The sequence below is a fragment of the Chelonia mydas genome, chromosome 1 (genome assembly GCF_015237465.2).
Source record: "Chelonia mydas isolate rCheMyd1 chromosome 1, rCheMyd1.pri.v2, whole genome shotgun sequence".
Taxonomy (NCBI): Eukaryota; Metazoa; Chordata; order Testudines; family Cheloniidae; genus Chelonia; species Chelonia mydas.
In genome coordinates this window covers 22175019-22194858 of record NC_057849.1, presented here as the reverse complement: position 1 = coordinate 22194858, position 19840 = coordinate 22175019, and the positions used below count along the sequence as shown (strand labels likewise).

General features: G+C 43.1%; 1 protein-coding gene and 1 long non-coding RNA gene across 2 annotated transcripts in view; both read left to right on the top strand.

The window, feature by feature from the left end:
* The window catches only part of DLG2 (discs large MAGUK scaffold protein 2), a 1449547-nt gene that overhangs the window by 190155 nt on the left and 1239552 nt on the right, over positions 1-19840 (top strand). The gene's annotated exons all lie outside the window — the stretch shown is intronic.
* Positions 9404-19296, top strand: LOC122462902. Its single transcript, XR_006285798.1, has 2 exons — positions 9404-9524; positions 18774-19296. It is a non-coding gene; the product is annotated as an uncharacterized LOC122462902 (long non-coding RNA).

The following is a 19840-nucleotide window of genomic DNA, read 5'->3' as shown; positions in this document are numbered from 1 at the left end:
GATCTTCACTCCTTTGTTTAGCTTCTTTACAAATTAGGACAACTACACAAAGGATGTAGCACACAGTAGCCAAAACCCCAAAAGTAACAACCAAGGAAAATAAATTGGAGGGAAACTGTCAATTTGAAAATCACATTTCTCTCTCCTCATTTCATATCTATTATATAGTAAGAAGTTAGCTATATATATATATATACATTCTGTTTTTCAATTTGTATACAGTGTGCATTTGACACCACTTAGCTTATAGTTTGCCTTGCTGCTGCCCTGTATAGCTGGTTCTGGTGAAATTTAGTTCTGTTTAGAGAACCAATACAGGCATATGCACCACTTAGTTAAGATCTCCACCATTGGGATGAATTTCATCCATTAGCCAGTTTCTCCCTTGCTGAAAAGTCCCTTCAAAACAACTCTCCTATCTGGCATGACAAATGTAGTCTTGCCCCACTTATATCCATTTGAAATTCTGCTGCAGAGATCATTTTCCTAGCTCATCACTTTGAACACATTGCCTGCCTCTTTGCATCTCTCCACTGGCTCCCCCTTCTCCACCACCTCATTTAATTCATCTTTGCTTTTAAGGCCCTTCATGGCCTATCCCATAATTTCTATCTCAAAATATATTTGGATAACATTTGGTGGTACGATCACATCTTTAATACTGCCTGTAGTTCTGGCTGCCTATCTCTAACCTACCTGTCTTCTCCAACATTATCAAAAGGTGGACTCCACCTCTGCTCTGCCAGTGAAGCCAGTGGCTTTTGTTGGCACTTTATCTTGGACATTTCATTATGGCAAACTTTTAAGACCCAATTATTAAACACTAAATTTATATTTTAGGTTTCCTCTTTTAAAAAAAAATGTACCTCAACTAATGGAGGATGCCATGCCCAACAAAATACACAACTATTTATGTGCTGCATCATGCATCTTGTTTATTAGAACAACATAAATGTGTATCGCATAGACCTTAATGTCAGAAAGGACCATTGTGATCATCAAGTCTGACCTCCTGCACTGAGATCAATGGAACTACACTGACTTACACTAGCAGAGGATCTGGCCCATAATTTTTATACCAAAAGATATTTGGAGAAAATTATTTGGTGGTACGCCCACACCTTGAATACTGCCTGTAGTTCTGGTTGCCCTTTCTGAAAAAAAGAGAATTTAAAATTGGAAAAGATACAGAGAAGGACAACAGACATGATTGGGGAATGGAACGGCTTCCATATGAGGAGAGATTTAAAAAAAAAAAACCTGGCACTGTTCAACTTTGAAAAGAGGGCAGATACGGTAGAGAGCTATGATATAGAAAATGTAAATAGGGAAGTGTTAATTACCGTGTCACAAGACAAGAACGAGGGGTCTTGTGTCACAACACAAGAACGAGGGGTCATTGGATGAAATTAATAGGCAGCAGATTTAAATAAACAAAAGGAAGTACTTCACACAACATAGAATCATAGAATATCAGGGTTGGAAAGGACCTCAGGCGGTCATCTAGTCCAACCCCCTGTTCAAAGCAGGACCAATCCCCAATTAAATCATCCCAACCAGGGCTTTGTCAAGCCTGACCTTAACCTCAAAGGAAGGAGATTCCACCACCTCCGTAGGTAATGCCTTCCAGTGCTTCACCACCCTCTTAGTGAAAGTTTTTCCAAATATCCAACCTAAACCTCCCCCACTGCAACCTGAGACCATTACTCCTTGTTCTGTCATCAGCTACCACTGAGAACAGTCTAGATCCATCCTCTTTGGAACCCCCTTTCAGGTAGTTGAAAGCAGCTATTAAATCCCCCTTCGTTCTTCTCTTCCGCAGACTAAACAATCCCAGTTCCTTCGGCCTCTCCTCATAAGTAATGTGTTCCAGTCCCCTAATCATTTTTGTTGCTCTCCACTGGACGCTTTCCAGTTTTTCCACATACTTCTTGTAGTGTGGGGCCCAAAACTGGACACAGTACTCCAGATGAGGCCTCACCAATACCGACTAGAGGGGAATGATCACGTCCCTCAATCTGCTGACAGTGCCTCTACTTATACAGCCCAAAATGCCGTTAGCCTTCTTGGCAACACTGACTCATATCCAGCTTCTCCTCAACTGTAATCCCTAGGTCCTTTTCTGCAGAACTGCTGCCTAGCCATTCGGTCCCTAGGCTGTAGCGATGCATGGGATTCTTCCATCCTAAGTGCAGGACTCTGCACTTGTCCATGTTGAACCTCATCAGATTTCTTTTGGCCCAATCCTCTAATTTGTCTAGATCCCCCTGTGTCCTATCCCTACCCTCCAGCGTATCTACTACTTCTCCCAGTTTAGTGTCATCTGCAAACTTGTTGAGGGTGCATTCCACACCATCCTCCAGATCATTAATGAACAAAACCGGCCCCAGGATCAACCCTTGGGGCACTCCGCTTGATACCAGCTGCCAACTAGATATGGAACCATTGATCACTACCCATTGAGCCCTACGTCTAGCCAGCTTTCTATCCACCTTATAGTCCATTCATCCAGCCCATACTTCTTTAACTTGTTGGCAAGAATACTGTGGGAGACCGTATCAAAAGTTTTGCTAAAGTCAAGGAATAACATGTCCACTGCTTTCCCCTCATCCACAGAGCCAGTTATCTCATTATAGAAGGCAATTAGATTAGTCAGCATGACTTGCCCTTGGTGAATCCATGCTGACTGTTCTTGATCACTTTCCTCTCCTCTAAGTGCTTCAGAATTGATTCCTTGAGGACCTGCTTCATGACATACAGATAACTGGGTTCAAAAAAGAATGAAATAAGTTCATGGAAGATAGGTCCATCAATGGCTATTAGCCAGGATGGTCCGGGACACAACCTCATGCTCTGGGAATCCCTGAACCTCCAACTGCCAGAAGTTGGGACTGGATGATGGGAGAAATCACTTGAAATTGCCCTGTTTTGTTCGTTCCCTCTGAAGCATCTGACACCAGCTTCTGTCAGAAGACAGGATACTGGGCTAGATGGACCATTGGTTTGATCCAGTATGGTACCACTCATGATCTTACAGACTGATCAGTCTTTTGACCTTCATGAGAGGGAGGTAGGAAGGATGTTAACCAGCTGACTCTTGGAAGGGAGAATATTCTAGGAGTGCTATATGTCTACTCCCATAGATGTATCAGATGGGATTTTGTGGGTATCATGGAAGGGAAGTGTTGCTGAGAAGCATAGGATAGATGTTTGCAGGCTGTCCTCAAGTTTCTTATATAGACTTCTGCCTACTGAAGGGGTAGCAGCTACTTTCAGGTGGTCAAAAAAATCAAGCAATGCAGTTATGCGTGTGGGTTATTGAGGTCCACTTTTGGGGCCTGATTATTGGATCTCGGGCCCCTCAGACCCTGTCATGGTAAGCAAGGAGAGAGGTAGTTTGGGAAGGTGGAGATGAGTAAATAATTGGAAATTGATGGTACTGGCCACATCAAGTGTCTTTTTCTCCAGAATGGCAGATACTGGGCCCCAAAGTCATTACTGTTCTTGATTTGATCGATGGAGGCCCTGACTATGCAAATATGACAGATATCTGGTTGGATGATGCTGTAAATCCAGTTATCTCCATCTGATCACTGTGTTCAGCATGAACTGAGAGAGCATTGGGGAGGTAATATAGCTGTATTTTCAACTGATCTTAAATTCTGATTCTTGAACATGCTGCAGAATATATGATAGGTGTTCAGATACTGTAACATGGTGATGGGACTGGTATAAAAACAGAGAGAATCCTTGGTTTCACCTGCAGGTTTTGCTCCACACACAAACCCCATAAAGCACAACCAGTAAGTAAATAGAAAATATTATTTCCAGCTAACTTCTTATCAGAAACTTTTGCATTCAGTCTTGTGAAGCAGGTACCTTTCCCAATCTGTTCTAAAACAGTCCACACACTGTAAAATAAACTTTTACCCCATCCCTTGGGTTAGGCTTTATAAACAAAGAAATTAACAATAAATTAGCAAAATTCAGCTCAAGCTTTCTTACAAGGGTTGACTGCCCTAAGAGTTCCTACCTTTGGACTGCTTGTTCAGCCTTGATCTTCTCTTTAGTCAGAAACTCCCACCTCTCATATCTCTGTAGTGTAATGAGCCACCTGGCTGAATGAGTCAGCACAGCACAGTTCTGTCTGTTTAGGTCTTTAGACCATACCCATCATGGTGGTATACGAATGCGTTTCAGTAATGCATAAAGCAACCTATCAAAAGAGGTTCCTTCTCCATTTCTTTATTATTACTGAAAGCAAGGTTGGACTGGAAAGTGTTGGGGTGTGAGGTGAGCTTCACAAGCTGATAGAGTTCCTCACTCTTGTACCATCTCTGAGAATGCTGTGCCTCCCACTCTCACAAAAGACAGTGCCATTGTTCCCATGGAGTGGAGTTGTCAGCTGTTGTCCTTGGCCTGGAGCTTTTGGTGATCTGGTAAGTTCCTGGGTATTTAGTGCCTTGAAAAAAGAACCAAAAATCCTTATTTTTTTTGATGCAGTGCTCTATGGGGAGTCAATGTATAGAGTGGAAGTCTGGTCTGATGTCCCTGAAGTAACCTGAGTTGGTGAGCTGCTGCTTTCTCTATTCGTTGTAATTTCCCTGAAAAAGCTAGAGTTTTCATGCCCAGGTTGATTGCAGTGTCCTAGCCATCCAGAGATGGTAGAACATATTTAAAGACGCACTTCTAAATTGCAGACTGACTTGAATAATTGTGAATGTATATCTCTGAATAGTGGAGACTGTGTTGTCGCAGCAAACTTTTTGAAGTGTCCTCCTCTAACAGTATAACTTCTGTCTTGGTAGATTTTAACTTCAGCCTGCTCTTCAGTCATGAACTGATCTGAGCCAAGTACTGGGGTAGGTTGCTTACAGTTATTTTTACTCTGTGAAGGATAGTTAGAACTGTCATCTGAATGTGATTGTCATGTGAGCCCATGACATCCCACCAGTGCCTCTTGGTTTCATGGAAATGCTGAATACAACCAGAGTCCTTTGTGGGACTACGCAAATGAGGGTCATGTGGTGAGAGGTGCAGTTTCCCATCACTCCCCTTTGGATGTGTCCTTTCAGAAAGGACTCAAACCATTGTACTGCATGACCCCTGCTCCCTCCCTCATGCAGGGACAGCAGCATCTTGTGATCAAGGTGAGATGTTACAAACCTTCAGTACTACTGAAAACTCACCAAATAGTATGGCAGATTCTGTATGAGGCATTCCTGCTACATGAAGTGCACCCCTGCTGCCTATTCGGAGTACCCGATGTTATGAGTCCTATTCAACCTGCACTCAGCTAGCTTGATCACAGGAAATTTAGACGGAAATGGAAACTAAGGCACATGATCTGCCTAGATGCATTCCTACAGCCTGAACTAATGAGAGGGAAGTCTGTAGGGTAAGCCACTGTCCAGTCCTATAGGAGTTAATTCACTGAATGTTACCTCATCCAAGCTTCCATTCTCATGGACTCAGAGTGTTTTGGTGTGGAGATTGCTCTTGAAGTAAAGGAATAACTCTTCTAGCTGGTAATTGTAGTGGGCTCTTATCCTCTACATGAACAAGCCACCAGAAGGGGACATGACACTCTTAACCAATGTGATACACACCCCTTGTCACAGGAAGCTCATCCTTAGTATCTGAAGTGCACAGGAAATTAAATCCCTGTATTGTCCATTTTGTAATAAAAAACCCTTCCTCACAGTTTAGTAGTGAGGATTGTACCTGGGATCTTCAACATAAGTATGGGATTTCTATCACAATAACTCCATTAGGCAGTAGCCATGGTAGACTCTTATCTTCTGTGTGGACTTGACCAGCTTGGTACAGTTGTATACAAAGAAAACTCAGTGGAAACACATCTTTTCATAAAGCATGCAAGCAACATTTGTCTTGCCTCTTCATTTGTGTAGTCTTCTGTTTATCAATATTTAAGGACAATATAATTATTCTCAAAATATTCTCCTGTTTAATAAATCTGAGTCATTTTCCCTTTAGCTCATGGTTCTATCTAAACAAAGCATTTTGTAATGTTGTGTGACGAATGATATATGAAGATAAATGGAATTTTTTGAATTTTGGTGTAGCTGCATTATCTTTTTTTTTTGCTTGTCAGCATGATTGTATATGTCTGTGCAGCTCAGCATTCATGACTTGGCAAGCAGTCTTGCCAGCATCATGAAGAGTGCTGGTTGTTGCCCTTCCCATAGATGCAGGTTAAATAAATATTCTTTGTACTTAAGTATAGGATGCAACTAGTGCTCCAGTGAAACTGTTTTCTAGGACAAATAACTTCAAGCACTTTGAAATAGCTTTTTTTCTTTTATTTTGGCTTTATACCCTCACATCACTATAGAATGTCTTTCCCTAACTAGCTCTTTATGGCATATCAGCTTTATTCTCTAAATTGGACTAACTTCATTACTGCTAGTGATTGACTGACTATTAAATTCCCCCATTCTGACAAGATCAGGCACAATGAGTTTCAATTAATTTGTCATGAGATGTGGGTATCTTTCTCCTTTGTGATTTTGCTGGAGGTAAATACAGCTCCCAGAGACAGCGTGGTTCAGGGAACAGGCCAAGGAGTTGGGACACCTGGGTTCCATTCTGGGCTCTGCCACTGCCCTGCTGTATGACTGGTTAAATTAGTTTCCCTTCCTGCCCTTTGTCTGGCCAATTTAGATGTAAACTGCTCAAGGCAGGGACTGCCTCGTACTACTTGTACAGTACCTAGTGCAATGGGGAGTCTAGGTGCTACTGTAACCCATAGAATTATAATAGGATATATAACTGCAATACAAAAAAATATTGCAAGGAATAAATCAAATATATATGTACAAGTGTTAGGCTAGCCTCTGCCCTGGGTGTGTGTACACACACACTCATGCTATACACTTTAAAGCCTCCAGCCTCACCTTCCTCTGTAGCATGGGGCACGGGTCACTTGCTGGAGGATTCTCTGCTCCTTGAAGTCTTTAAACCACGATTTGAGGACTTCAGTAGCTCAGACATAGGTGAGAGGTTTTTCACAGGAGTGAGTGGGTAAGATTCTGTGGCCTGCGTTGTGCAGGAGGTCAGACTAGATGATCATAATGGTCCCTTCTGACCTTAGTATCTATGAAAGTATAGGCCCAGATCCTTGTTTGTGGCCAAGGAAGACACAAACCAACTCAAGAGGGGACTCAAATGTGGTTTTAAGCTACCTTCACACTCACCAGCTGGCTGCTGTTGAGAACTAGAGGGCAGATCTTTGGTCTACATAAGAACAGCCATACTGGGTCAGACCAGTAGTCCATTTGGCCCAGTAGCCTGTCTTCCAGCAGTAGCCAATGCCAGGTGCTTTGGAGGGAATGACCAGAACAGGTAATCATCAAGTGATCCATTCCCTGTTGCCCATTCCCAGCTTCTGTCAAACAGAGGCTAGGGACACCATCCCTGCCCACCCTGGCTAATAGCCATTGATGGACCTATCCTCCATGAACTTATCTAGTTCTTTTTTGAACCCTATTATAGTCCATAAATTACCATAGCTCTAGTGACTTCACTAATTGACACTAGCTGAGGATCTGCCCCTAGTATCCTGTGCTGTCCAGAGGGATAGCGGTAGGGGTTGGCATAGTGATCCACTACATTAGTCCTGTGACACCAAAGGATCTACCTAAATTCTCACATACCCTGTTACCCTTGTTTTAGGGTCACCTTGTGCTGGCAGTGTGGCATAAAGTGGCTGCCATGCAGGTTAGGTCTTGTGCCACGAAATAAAGTAAGTTCCTTGTTAATACACTCTTCTTTGTCATTATGATTGTTCTAATGAACCAGCTAAAAATGCAATATAAATAGCACTGTATCCCAATGCACTTTGCTTTTCTCAAGTTTAAAAATCTGAGAGCCAATCCTGCTCCTGCTAAAGTCAACGGGAGTTCAGCCATTGATTTCAATGGCAGCAGGATTTAGCCAGGGATTATTATACACCAATGTATAAAAATACGCATTGTCATACAATGGCATGCCAATATGAAAAGCAATGCACTGACTCTCATTCAGAGAGGGTGTTGAAATTTACCTATGCAAGTTCTGTCTCTGAATTTAGGGTTTATGCTACTGCTATCTATGGGCTATAGTCAGACCCTGGCTATGCATCCCTTCAGGGGAGTAAGGTACCCTTGTGGGATGCCCATCCCTGCGTGGGATGCCCATATCCTGGCTAATAGTTCAGGAGGAAGCGCAGCCACTGTGCGGTCATTATTACACTTTCTATGCAGGTGGGTGAGGAGTGGATGGAATCCTCGTTCCATTCCTCCCCTACTAATGCTTCCAGGGGGAGAATAACAAAGGGAAAACCTTGGACCAGAGCCACAATCTCTTGAGCTCTAGTTTTTATTGAGATTCCCACACTGAGCTATGAGTCTCTTTGGGGGAAAAAGAGCTAATTACCAGTTTCCTGAAGAATAAGTGTGAACAGAATAAACTTTTAAAAACGTACTGCATTATCGTAGCAACCACAGATGACTTTTTTTTGGTTTTTGTTTTTCTTAAAAACCTGACTCAATAAAAAATGACACAAGAGAACAAATGTATCAAGTTGTTATGGCAACTGGAGTACGTAGGTTGAAATTTATGTATCCAGAATAAAAAAAGAATATTCTAAGCAAGTAAAATAAATATTATCCTTGCTAATTAAAATATTACTCAAATATTATTTAATTTAAAATCATTAGTCATGTTTTCTCTTTTAATTACTTGTTTTCTTTCTTCTAATTGCAGTTATTTAGACTTGCTTAAAATTTTGGTCACTTATATTTCGTAGGCATAGTTGGACTTCTATATTTGGGGGGGCAACTCCAGTCAGACCCAGGGGGCCATGTGTGTGGGGGGGGACAGGGGGAAATTCTACTCCTGCCTGAGGCTTTAAGTTTGCGCCCCATGCCAAACTATGTCCATGTTATATTTTTAGGTCAAGATTCTGATCTCATATACACCAGTGTAAATCCAGAGTAACTCAGCTGAAGCCAATGGTTATATATGTGTGTGTGTGTGTGTGTGTATGTGTGTATGTGTGTATATATATATATATATATATATATACATACACTGTTGTAACTGAGATTGGAATCTGCCCCTTAGTGTGTATCTGTTGTGCAGTAGACCATTCTAAATATGCATTCTGTAACAATCATCTTTTTTAAAATTTTTCTAGTCCTTTTTCTCTGTCCTTTAGGAGAATTCAGTAATATCTGTTTTATTTGTGAGAAATTGATTTGGGTATTAAGATCTATCTTCATGTTTCGTCCTCTTCATTGGTCCCTGTGAAGCTCAGTGTGATAGGGGACATGTGAGAAAAGAAAAGAGTTTGAATTCCCACCTGATGGAAATAAATTTGTCTGTTTTTAAACTTTCCACCAGACACCATGGCCCCGATGGGAGTTAGACACCTAAATACCTTTGAGGATTTGGGCTCTTGACATTTTCAGAGGAGGCTGAACACACCTTTGAAAGCTTGGTAAATACAGTTGCACAAAAAGGTGGGGACTATTTATCAGTTTATAAGAATAAGTACGCAGCTGTACCTCCCATTTAGATGTGCACACTGTGTCCCCCTGGGTGGAGCATGCTCTATTGTAGTTTTTTACTTATTGTTTGTATTACAGTAGCACACAAGTTCTGAGCATGATTAGGGCCACTTTGCGGTAGGTGCTGTACAAACTCATAGTATGACAGTCCCTCCCTCAAACAGTAGAAAGACAAGATAGATTAAGGATTAGGGAAAGGGAGTTGTTAAGATTTTTATTTTTAGTAAAAGTCATGGATAGGTCACAAAAATTCACTGGAGCTGTGACCTGTCCATGTCTTACTAAAAAATAACTGAGGAGAAAGCGCTGGGGGGCAATAACAGCTAGAGTCCCATTGGGGGGGGGACTGAGAGCCCCAACCCCACCACCACAATGGGGGCACAGCCCCAGCTCCAGCCCGCACCAAAGCAATGGGGTGGAGAGTGGCACACAACCCAGGTTTCAGCCCTCGCCAAAGCCATGGGGCAGGGGTGCATGATGATGATTATTATTATATACACACCAAGGAAGAATAATACTTTCATGTTGAGTGACTTTAATTTCAGATTAAGGAAAATAACAAAGAAAGAGAACAAATGTAAGCCCCCATGAGAATCGGAAGCATGTCCATGAGGTGTTACTCTGTAATGATCTCCTGTCAGCACCGCTCCCTGACAGATAGACAGGGAGATGCTGTAAATTTAAACACTGTATTGCTAATCCCCAAAGTTCAAACTCAGAAAAGGACCCCCAAAATCATGACACTTAAAAATAGTTTAAATTGTATTTTTTGGTTTGTCTTTTGTTTTTTAAACTTGCCTGCCCATCCCCTGAGGGTTTAACAATTGCAGTGGTGTCAACTCTCTCAACTTTGTAGTGAGTAAAGCAGTGGAGAACCCAACCATGACCAAGGTGCCATTGGGCTAGAAACTGTGAAAACACAGAGTAAGAGACAGTCTGTGTTCTGAAGACCTTACAATCTAGTGCAAAGCATAGAGGCAAGTCTGTGACATAGGAGCTGGAACTGGGACCCACAACCCAGCTCATGTAGGGACTCCCAAGTACCTATCGGATGGGAACAAATTTTAAACCATGCCAGACAAGACTGAAACTGGTGACCTAAATGTGAAAGTCTCTGCAGCCCACTAGCAATGCCCTGACATAGCAGCCCCATAAGTACTAATGTTACACTGTTGAGAACAAGGCTTGCTTTCTGGAAAGAGAATTTTCTTTTAAATCAAGTTCTTACCTTTCTGGAGTTTACACAGGCAAAATCTGCCACATTGCTCTCAAACTCTAACATACTTGGAGAAGGTATTTGTATTTGGTTTTGTATTTGTATGTGTAGAGGCTTGTAGGGGCTTTGTGCTGGGAGATAGGCTGAGCCCTGATTAGGGGGCAGGGCTTCTGAGTAGGGGTCCTATAAAGGTAGCCAGCCAGTCAGGCAGCAGCACAGGAGCCAGCAAACAGAGCTGTAAACAGGGGAGTTTGTACTGCAGTGCTTGTTTGGGGTTTGTTTTTGCTGTGGGTGGTGGTGTTTTGGTGTGGTTTGTGTTTTCCAGATTAACAGGATTTAGGTGGGAAGGCTATGACAGATACAGAGGCAGCTGTGGGCGTGACCCATGTAGTGGAAGACACAATGAAGATGACTAGATGTGGAAGCTATGGTATGTACATGATCCTGGAGGGGGTACCTGGAAAGAGTTTCGTCTGCATGAAGTGCCATCTGATAGAGCTGATGGAAGAAAGGATCCGGGGATTGGAGATGCCAGTGGAAAGTCTGATTGAGTTTAGAAGGGGGTTTGAGCGGATTATGGAGCAAAGACATGAGGTGGCTGAAGGGAAAAGCTCAGACTTGCAGATGGAAGCAGGACTGAAGAACTCTGAGGGGAGACTGCTGGGTGAAGAAAATGGACAGTGGAAGCATGTGACTAAGAGAACCAGGCAGAGGAAAAGACAGGCTAGTGAAGGAGAAATAGAGCTCAAGAGCAGGTTTTCAGAGTTGGAAAATGAAGAAGGGGCTCAGCAGGTGGTCACTGAAGGTGGAAGGCCAAGGAAGAAAAGAGCAGCTAGTCCTATAGGAAAAGGGGAAGAGTCAATGGAGACTACCCCAAATATGAGCCCCAGGAGGATACAGGATGGGTTGAAGAGGATTGCAAGGGAGAATAGGAATGGAAAGAACTTGCAGCCAGAGGAAAAAGGGGATAGACCGGAGAATCGCACCGTCACCAGGAAAAGGCAGGTCTACATGATCGGGGACTCCTTACTGAGAAGAATGGACTGGCCTGTAACCAGAGCTGATCCAGAGAACAGAAGGGTGTGCTGTCTTCCAGGTGCTAAGATACGGGATGTGGACCTGAGGTTGAAGAGGATCCTAAAGGGAGTGGGAAAGAATCCACTGTTCATCCTTCATGTGGGAACAAATGATACTGGTAGATTCTCACTGGAACGTATCAAGGGAGACTATGCCAGGCTGGGGAAGACGCTTAAGGAAATCGAGGCTCAGGTGATCGTCAGTGGGATTCTGCCTGTTCCTAGAGAAGGGCAACAAAGGTGTGGCAAGATTATGACTATCAACAGATGGCTCAGGCAGTGGTGCTATAAGGAGGGCTTTGGGATGTATGGCCACTGGGAGGCATTCATGGACAGAGGACAGTTCTCTGGGGATGGACTTCATCTGAGTAGGGAAGGAAATAGACTTCTAGGATGGAGGCTGGCACAACTGATTCAGAGAGCCTTAAAATAGGAATTTGGGGGAGATGGTTGGGAGATGTCCAGGTAATCTCCACGCTGGATTGTAGCACTGAGAGGGAAGAAAACAAAGTAAGAAAGGATACAGCATGGGTAGGAGAATGGACATAAGGAGGAAGGGCAGTGTGGATACCAGTCTAATAGGTCATACTGGCTGTAGAATGTCCATGCCTAATCGGGTAAAGAATGTGAGCGAGGCCAAACAGCAAAAATTAAGATGTTTGTACACCAATGCGAGGAGCCTAGGTAACAAAATGGAGGAACTAGAGCTACTGGTGCAGGAAGTGAAACCAGATATTCTAGGGATAACAGAAACATGGTGGAATAGTAGTCATGACTGGACTACAGGTATTGAAGGATATGTGCTGTTTAGGAAAGACAGAAATAAAGGTAAAGATGGTGTAGCAGCATTGTATATCAATGATGAGGTAGAATGTAAAGAAATAAGAAGCAATGGAATGGATAAGACAGAGTTCGTCTGGGCAAAAATCACATTGGGAAAGAACTCCTAGAGCCTCCCCTGTGATAGTGCTTGGGGTGTGCTATAGGCCGCCGGGATCTAATTTGGGTATGGATAGAGCCCTCTAATGTTTTTAATGAAGTAAATACTAATGGAAACTGCATGATCATGGGAGACTTTAACTTCCCAGATATAGACTGGAGGACAAGTGCTAGTAATAATAATAGGGCTCAGATTTTCCTAGATGCAATAGCTGATGGATTCTTTCATCAAGTAGCTGCTGAACCAACAAGAGAGGATGCCATTTTAGATTTGGTTTTGGTGAGTAGTGAGGACCTCATAGAAGAAATGGTTGTAGGGGACAACCTTGGTTCAAGTGATCATTAGCTAATTCAGTTCAAACTGAATGGAAGGATAAACAAAAATATATCTGACTAGGGTTTTTGATTTCAAAAGGGCTGACTTTCAAAAATTAAGGAAATTAATTATGGAAGTGGATTGGACTGAAGAACTTATGGATCTAAAGGCAGAGGAGGCCTGGGATACTTGAAGTCAAAGCTGCAGAAGCTATCGGAAGCCTGCATCCCAAGAAAGGGGGAAAAAATTCATAGGCAGGAGTTGTAGACCAAGCTGGATGAGCAAGCATCTCAGAGAGGTGATTAAGAAAAAGCAGAAAGCATACAGGGAGTGGAAGATGGGAGGGATCAGCAAGGAAGGCTACCTTATTGAGGTCAAAGTGAGAGGCTAAAAGTCAAGAGTTGGACCTTGCAAAGGGAATTAAAACCAATAGTAAAAGGTTCTATAGCCATATAAATAAGAAGAAAACAAAGAAAGAAGTGGGACCACTAAACACTGAGGATGAATTGGAGGTTAAGGATAATATAGGCATGACCCAATATCTAAACAAATACTTTTCCTCAGTCTTTAATGAGGATCTTAGGGATAATGGTAGCATGACAAATGGGAATGAGGATACGGAGGTAGATTACCATATCTGAGGTAGAAGCAAAACTCAAACAGCTTAATTGGACTAAATCTGGGGGCGCAGATAATCTTCATCCAAGAATATTAAAGGAATTGGCACATAAAATTGCAAGCCCATTAGCAAGAATTTTTAATGACTCTGTAAACTCAGGGGTTGTACTGCATGACTGGAGAATTGCTAACATAGTTCCTAACTTTTAAGAAAGGGGGAAAAAAAGTGATCCCGGGTAACTACAGGCCTGTTAGTTTAACATCTGTAGTATGCAAGGTCTTGGAAAAAATTTTGAAGGAGAAAGTAGTTAAGGACATTGAGGTCAATGGTAAATGGGGGGGGGGCGGGAAATACAACATGGTTTTACAAAAGGTATCATAGAATCATAGAATATCAGGGTTGGAAGGGACCTCAGGAGGTCATCTAGTCCAACCCCCTGCTCAAAGCAGGACCAATCCCCAATTAAATCATCCCAGCCTGGGCTTTGTCAAGCCTGACCTTAAAAACTTCTAAGGAAGGAGATTCTACCACCTCCCTAGGTAACACATTCCAGTGTTTCACCACCCTCTTGGTGAAAAAGTTTTTCCTAATATCCAACCTAAACCTCCCCCACTGCAACTTGAGACCATTACTCCTTGTCCTGTCCTCTTCTACCACTGAGAATAGTCTAGAACCATCCTCTCTGGAACCACCTCTCAGGTAGTTGAAAGCAGCTATCAAATCCCCCCTCATTCTTCTCTTCCGTAGACTAAACAATCCCAGTTCCCTCAGCCTCTCCTCATAAGTCATGTGTTCCAGACCCCTAATCATTTTTGTTGCCCTTCGCTGGACTCTCTCCAATTTATCCACATCCTTCTTGTAGTGTGGGGCCCAAAACTGGACACAGTACTCCAGATGAGGCCTCACCAATGTCGAATAGAGGGGAACGATCACATCCCTCGATCTGCTCGCTATGCCCCTACTTATACATCCCAAAATGCCATTGGCCTTCTTGGCAACAAGGGCACACTGCTGACTCATATCCAGCTTCTCGTCCACTGTCACCCCTAGGTCCTTTTCCGCAGAACTTCTGCCTAGCCATTCGGTCCCTAGTCTGTAGCGGTGCATTGGGTTCTTCCGTCCTAAGTGCAGGACCCTGCACTTATCCTTATTGAATCTCATCAGATTTCTTTTGGCCCAATCCTCTAATTTGTCTAGGTCCCTCTGTATCCTATCCCTGCCCTCCAGCGTATCTACCACTCCTCCTAGTTTAGTATCATCCGCAAATTTGCTGAGGGTGCAATCCACACCATCCTCCAGATCATTTATGAAGATATTGAACAAAACCGGCCCCAGGACCGACCCCTGGGGCACTCCACTTGACACCGGCTGCCAACTAGACATGGAGCCATTGATCACTACCCGTTGAGCCCGACAATCTAGCCAACTTTCTACCCACCTTATAGTGCATTCATCCAGCCCATACTTCTTTAACTTGCTGACAAGAATACTGTGGGAGACCGTGTCAAAAGCTTTGCTAAAGTCAAGAAACAATACATCCACTGCTTTCCCTTCATCCACAGAACCAGTAATCTCATCATAAAAGGCGATTAGATTAGTCAGGCATGACCTTCCCTTGGTGAATCCATGCTGACTGTTCCTGATCACTTTCCTCTCATGTAAGTGCTTCAGGATTGATTCTTTGAGGACCTACTTCATGATTTTTCCGGGGACTGAGGTGAGGCTGACTGGCCTGTAGTTCCCAGGATCCTCCTTCTTCCCTTTTTTAAAGATTGGCACTACATTAGCCTTTTTCCAGTCATCCGGGACTTCCCCCGTTCGCCACGAGTTTTCAAAGATAATGGCCAATGGCTCTGCAATCACAGCCGCCAATTCCTTTAGCACTCTCGGATGCAACTCGTCCGGCCCCATGGACTTGTGCACGTCCAGCTTTTCTAAATAGTCCCTAACCACCTCTTTCTCCACTGAGGGCTGGCCATCTACTCCCCATGCTGTGATGCCCAGCGCAGCAGTCTGGGAGCTGACCTTGTTCGTGAAGACAGAGGCAAAAAAAGTATTGAGTACATTAGCTTTGTCCACATCCTCTGACACTAGGTTGCCTCCCTCATTCAGTAAGGGGCCCACACTTTCCTTGGCTTTCTTCTTGTTGCCAACATACCTGAAGAAACCCTTCTTGTTACTCTTGACATCTCTTGCTAGCTGCAGCTCCAGGTGCGATTTGGCCCTCCTGATTTCATTCCTACATGCCCGAGCAATATTTTTATACTCATCCCTGGTCATATGTCCAACCTTCCACTTCTTGTAAGCTTCTTTTTTATGTTTAAGATCCGCTAGGATTTCACCGTTAAGCCAAGCTGGTCGCCTGCCATATTTACTATTCTTTCGACTCATCGGTAGATGAGGTAGATCGTGCCAAACCAACCTGATCTTCTTCTTTGAGAAAGTAACAGATTTTATTAGACGAAGGAAATGCAGTGGATCTAATTTACCTAGATTTCAGTAAGGGGTTTGATACGGTGCCACATGGGGAATTATTAGTTAAATTGGAAAAGATGGGGATCAATATGAAAATTGAAAGGTGAATAAGGAATTGGTTAAAGGGGAGACTACAGTACGTCATACTGAAAGGTGAACAGTCAGGCTGGAGGGAGGTTACCAGTGGAGTTCCTCAGGGATTGGTTTTGGGACCAATCTTATTTAATCTTTTTATTACTGACCTCGGCACAAAAAGTGGGAATGTGCTAATAAAGTTTGCGGATGATACAAAGCTGGGAGGTTTTGCCAATTTAGAGAAGGACCGGGATATCATACAGGAGGATCTGGATGATCTTGTAAACTAGAGTAATAGTAATAGGATGAAATTTAATAGTGAGAAGTGTAAGGTCATGCATTTAGGGATTAATAACAAGAATTTTAGTTATAAGCTGGGGACGCATCAATTAGAAGTAACGGAGGAGGAGAAGGACCTTGGAGTATTGGTTGACCACAGGATGACTGAGCTGCCAATGTGATATGGCCATGAAAAAAGGTAATGCGGTGTTGGGATGCATCAGGTGAGGTATTTCCAGTAGAGATAAGGAGGTGTTAGTACCATTATACAAGGCACTGGTGAGACCTCATCTGGAATATTGGGTGCAGTTCTGGTCTCCCATGTTTAAGAAAGATGAATTCAAACTGGAACAGGTACAGAGAAGGGCTACTAGGATGATCCAAGGAATGGAAAACCTGTCTTATGAAAGGAGACTCAAAGAGCTTGGCTTGTTTAGCCTAACCAAAAGAAGGCTGAGGGGAGATATGATTGCTCTCTATAAATATATTAGAGGGATAAATCTCAGGGAGGGAGAGGAATTATTTAAGCTCAGTACCAATGTGGACACAAGAACAAATGGGTATGAACTGGTCATTGGGAAGTTTAGACTTGAAATTAGATGAAGGTTTCTAACCATCAGAGGAGTGAGGTTCTGGAATAGCCTTCCAAGGGAAGCAGTGGGGGCAAAAGACCTATTTGGCTTCAAGATTAAACTCGATAAATTTATGGAGGAAATGGTATCATGGGATAACATGATTTTGGCAATTAATTGATCGTTAACTGTTCATGGTAAATAGGCCCAATGGCCTGTGATGGGATGTTAGATGGGGTGGGATCTGAGTTACTACAGAGAATTCTTTCCTGGGTATCTGGCTGGTGAATCTTGCCCACATGCTCAGGGTTCAGCTGATCGCCATATTTGGAGTCAGGAAGGAATTTTCCTCCAGGGCAGATTGGAAGAGGCCTGGGGGTTTTTTGCCCTCCTCTGCAGCATGGGGCACGGGTCACTTGCTGGAGGATTCTCTGCACCTTGAAGTATTTAGACCATGATTTAAGGACTTCAATAGCTCACACATAGGTGAGAGGTTTATTGCAGGAGTGAGTGGGTGAGATTCTGTGGCCTGCATTGTGCAGGAGGTAAGACTAGATCATAATGGTCCCTTCTAACCTTAATATCTATGAATACTCTGCCTCCATGCTGTTCTTGAACAGACAGTTCCCATTAACTAAAATGTAAACAGTAAAAATGCAACAGTAAAATAAATATTAACACCACATCAAAATTCACTTCTAAATACAAGAATTTGCAACCTAAAATCATTCCAACGCTTTAACCAGCATCTTTTCACTAATCCTCATACCTGCATGTATATTTGTTTTCACCCCCTGGGGTCATGAGCAGGGCTTGAACCCTTAATCTTCAAAACAGCCATCTGCCTCTTCAGCTTAACAGTAGTGGGGTGGGGTGGGGGAAAGCATGCTGTTATCCTCTGGGTGGAGCAGCTCATATAGGGAGACAAAACACATAGAGTTCCAGTGGGCGCTACATATTTTTGGGAGCCAGCTATGGAATGCTGAACATCAGGATTCTTGGTTTCTATTCCTGGCTTTGGGAGTAGATTGTGGTCTAGCAGTGAGACACCATAGCAACATGTAACAATACCTTTGTTTTGGTTTTCTGGGGGGATTGAAGATAGTATCACTCAATGTAAAGCAAGCCTCCACCACATCTCATAGTATGGACAGTGGTCTAGTCACTAATGGGTGACCCTGAGTCACATTGTTTTGATGTTTATTACAGAAACACCTAAACTGGGATTTTCCTGGAATTCTGAAGGAGTGTGTGACAAACTGGATGAGATTTGGTTCTGTTATACTAGAGAATCCAAGTGAAATCCTTGCTCTATTGAATTCAATGGCAGAGCACCCATTGACTTCACTGGGGTTAGGATTTCATTCAGTTTCAGTTTCTATTTCTAGCTCTGCCTAAAGTTACCTTGGTCAAACTCTGTTATCTTGTCTGTGAAATTGGTGAATGATGATACCTGCGAAAAGTATGAGACCTTGGCTCACAAGGGTGATGAAAGATACAGAAATATAGTCACTGAAAGAGCTGGGACTAGGGCACATGACCTGTGGGCTTGCAATGTGATTCATTTTCCCACGGGGTGTTCTAGGGAAGGCTCTCACACCCCCACCCTAATCCCTAATTTTTGCTTCCCCCAGCTGGATAAAGGCAGGAGCTTTTCTCCTCATGAGATTTCCTGCAGTAGAGGCCAAAACTACTTTACTTGTGATAAATTGTGAGACTTGGCAGCACTGTTTAGATAGAGCAATAAAGTTGCTGAATCATTGATGGACAATTCATGGGCACAGAAGGCCTTCCTTCGCTGCTGGTTTGTGGACAAAGGATGAACTCGAATCAAACTGCATGTTGAGTTCACATGTGGTTTAAACAGAATCTTTCACACAGCTCTACTAGAGGTGTCTGCAACCGTATACACTGGAGTGAACCATTGTTTGCTAGTATCAGTGGCCTTCAGAACATCTGCTAGTTCATCTTGGGCTGCTCTTTTTCTCTAGAATGGCTGTTAACTGAATTAATGTACATTAATACACCGTGAAATGAGTAATTCCAGCATATGCTATAATGTATTTTACTTTCCCCCGGTAGCTTTTAAAATGTTTTAATGATTTGTAAAATGCTTATTTGCAAGACAGTTAATTAAATAAAAGTCAGTATCTCTCAGCACTGTGTATTCCTTGGAGCCTTTGATTATCAGGATGATTGAGTTATTGACGTGTTTCTGTTTCCGTGAGATTTCTACTTTATTTGTATTTCTCCCATCACCACTACCACTCCATCCATTGCATCATAACCATCCTGGAGCAAATTAGCATTTACCTACAGGCCGGCATGGGGGTTGTTCAGACCTGCCCTTTCCTGTGGGGAATTTAGGGTGGGACAGTGTCTCAGGAAGTGTATTCTTCTCCAGACAGCTTGGTGACAAGAGGGTCTGTACAGGCTGCACCCATCTTTAAGATGGAGCAGCCTATTCATCCTAGTGCACAGGTCTGCTTCTGAGACTGGTATGTATCTGGAGCCATAATCCTGTCTCCTTTGGGGTGTGTGGAGGAGAATTCCTTGCATTCCCCTGAGCACAGGAATTGTGATTGTAAATGGTCCCTGTATTGGATGCTCAAGAGATGTAAAAAGGAGGCTTCTTTCATATGGGAGAACCACCTGCCTGGGTTGTCAGGAGGGTTTGAATCCAGGATCTTAAGCACAACAA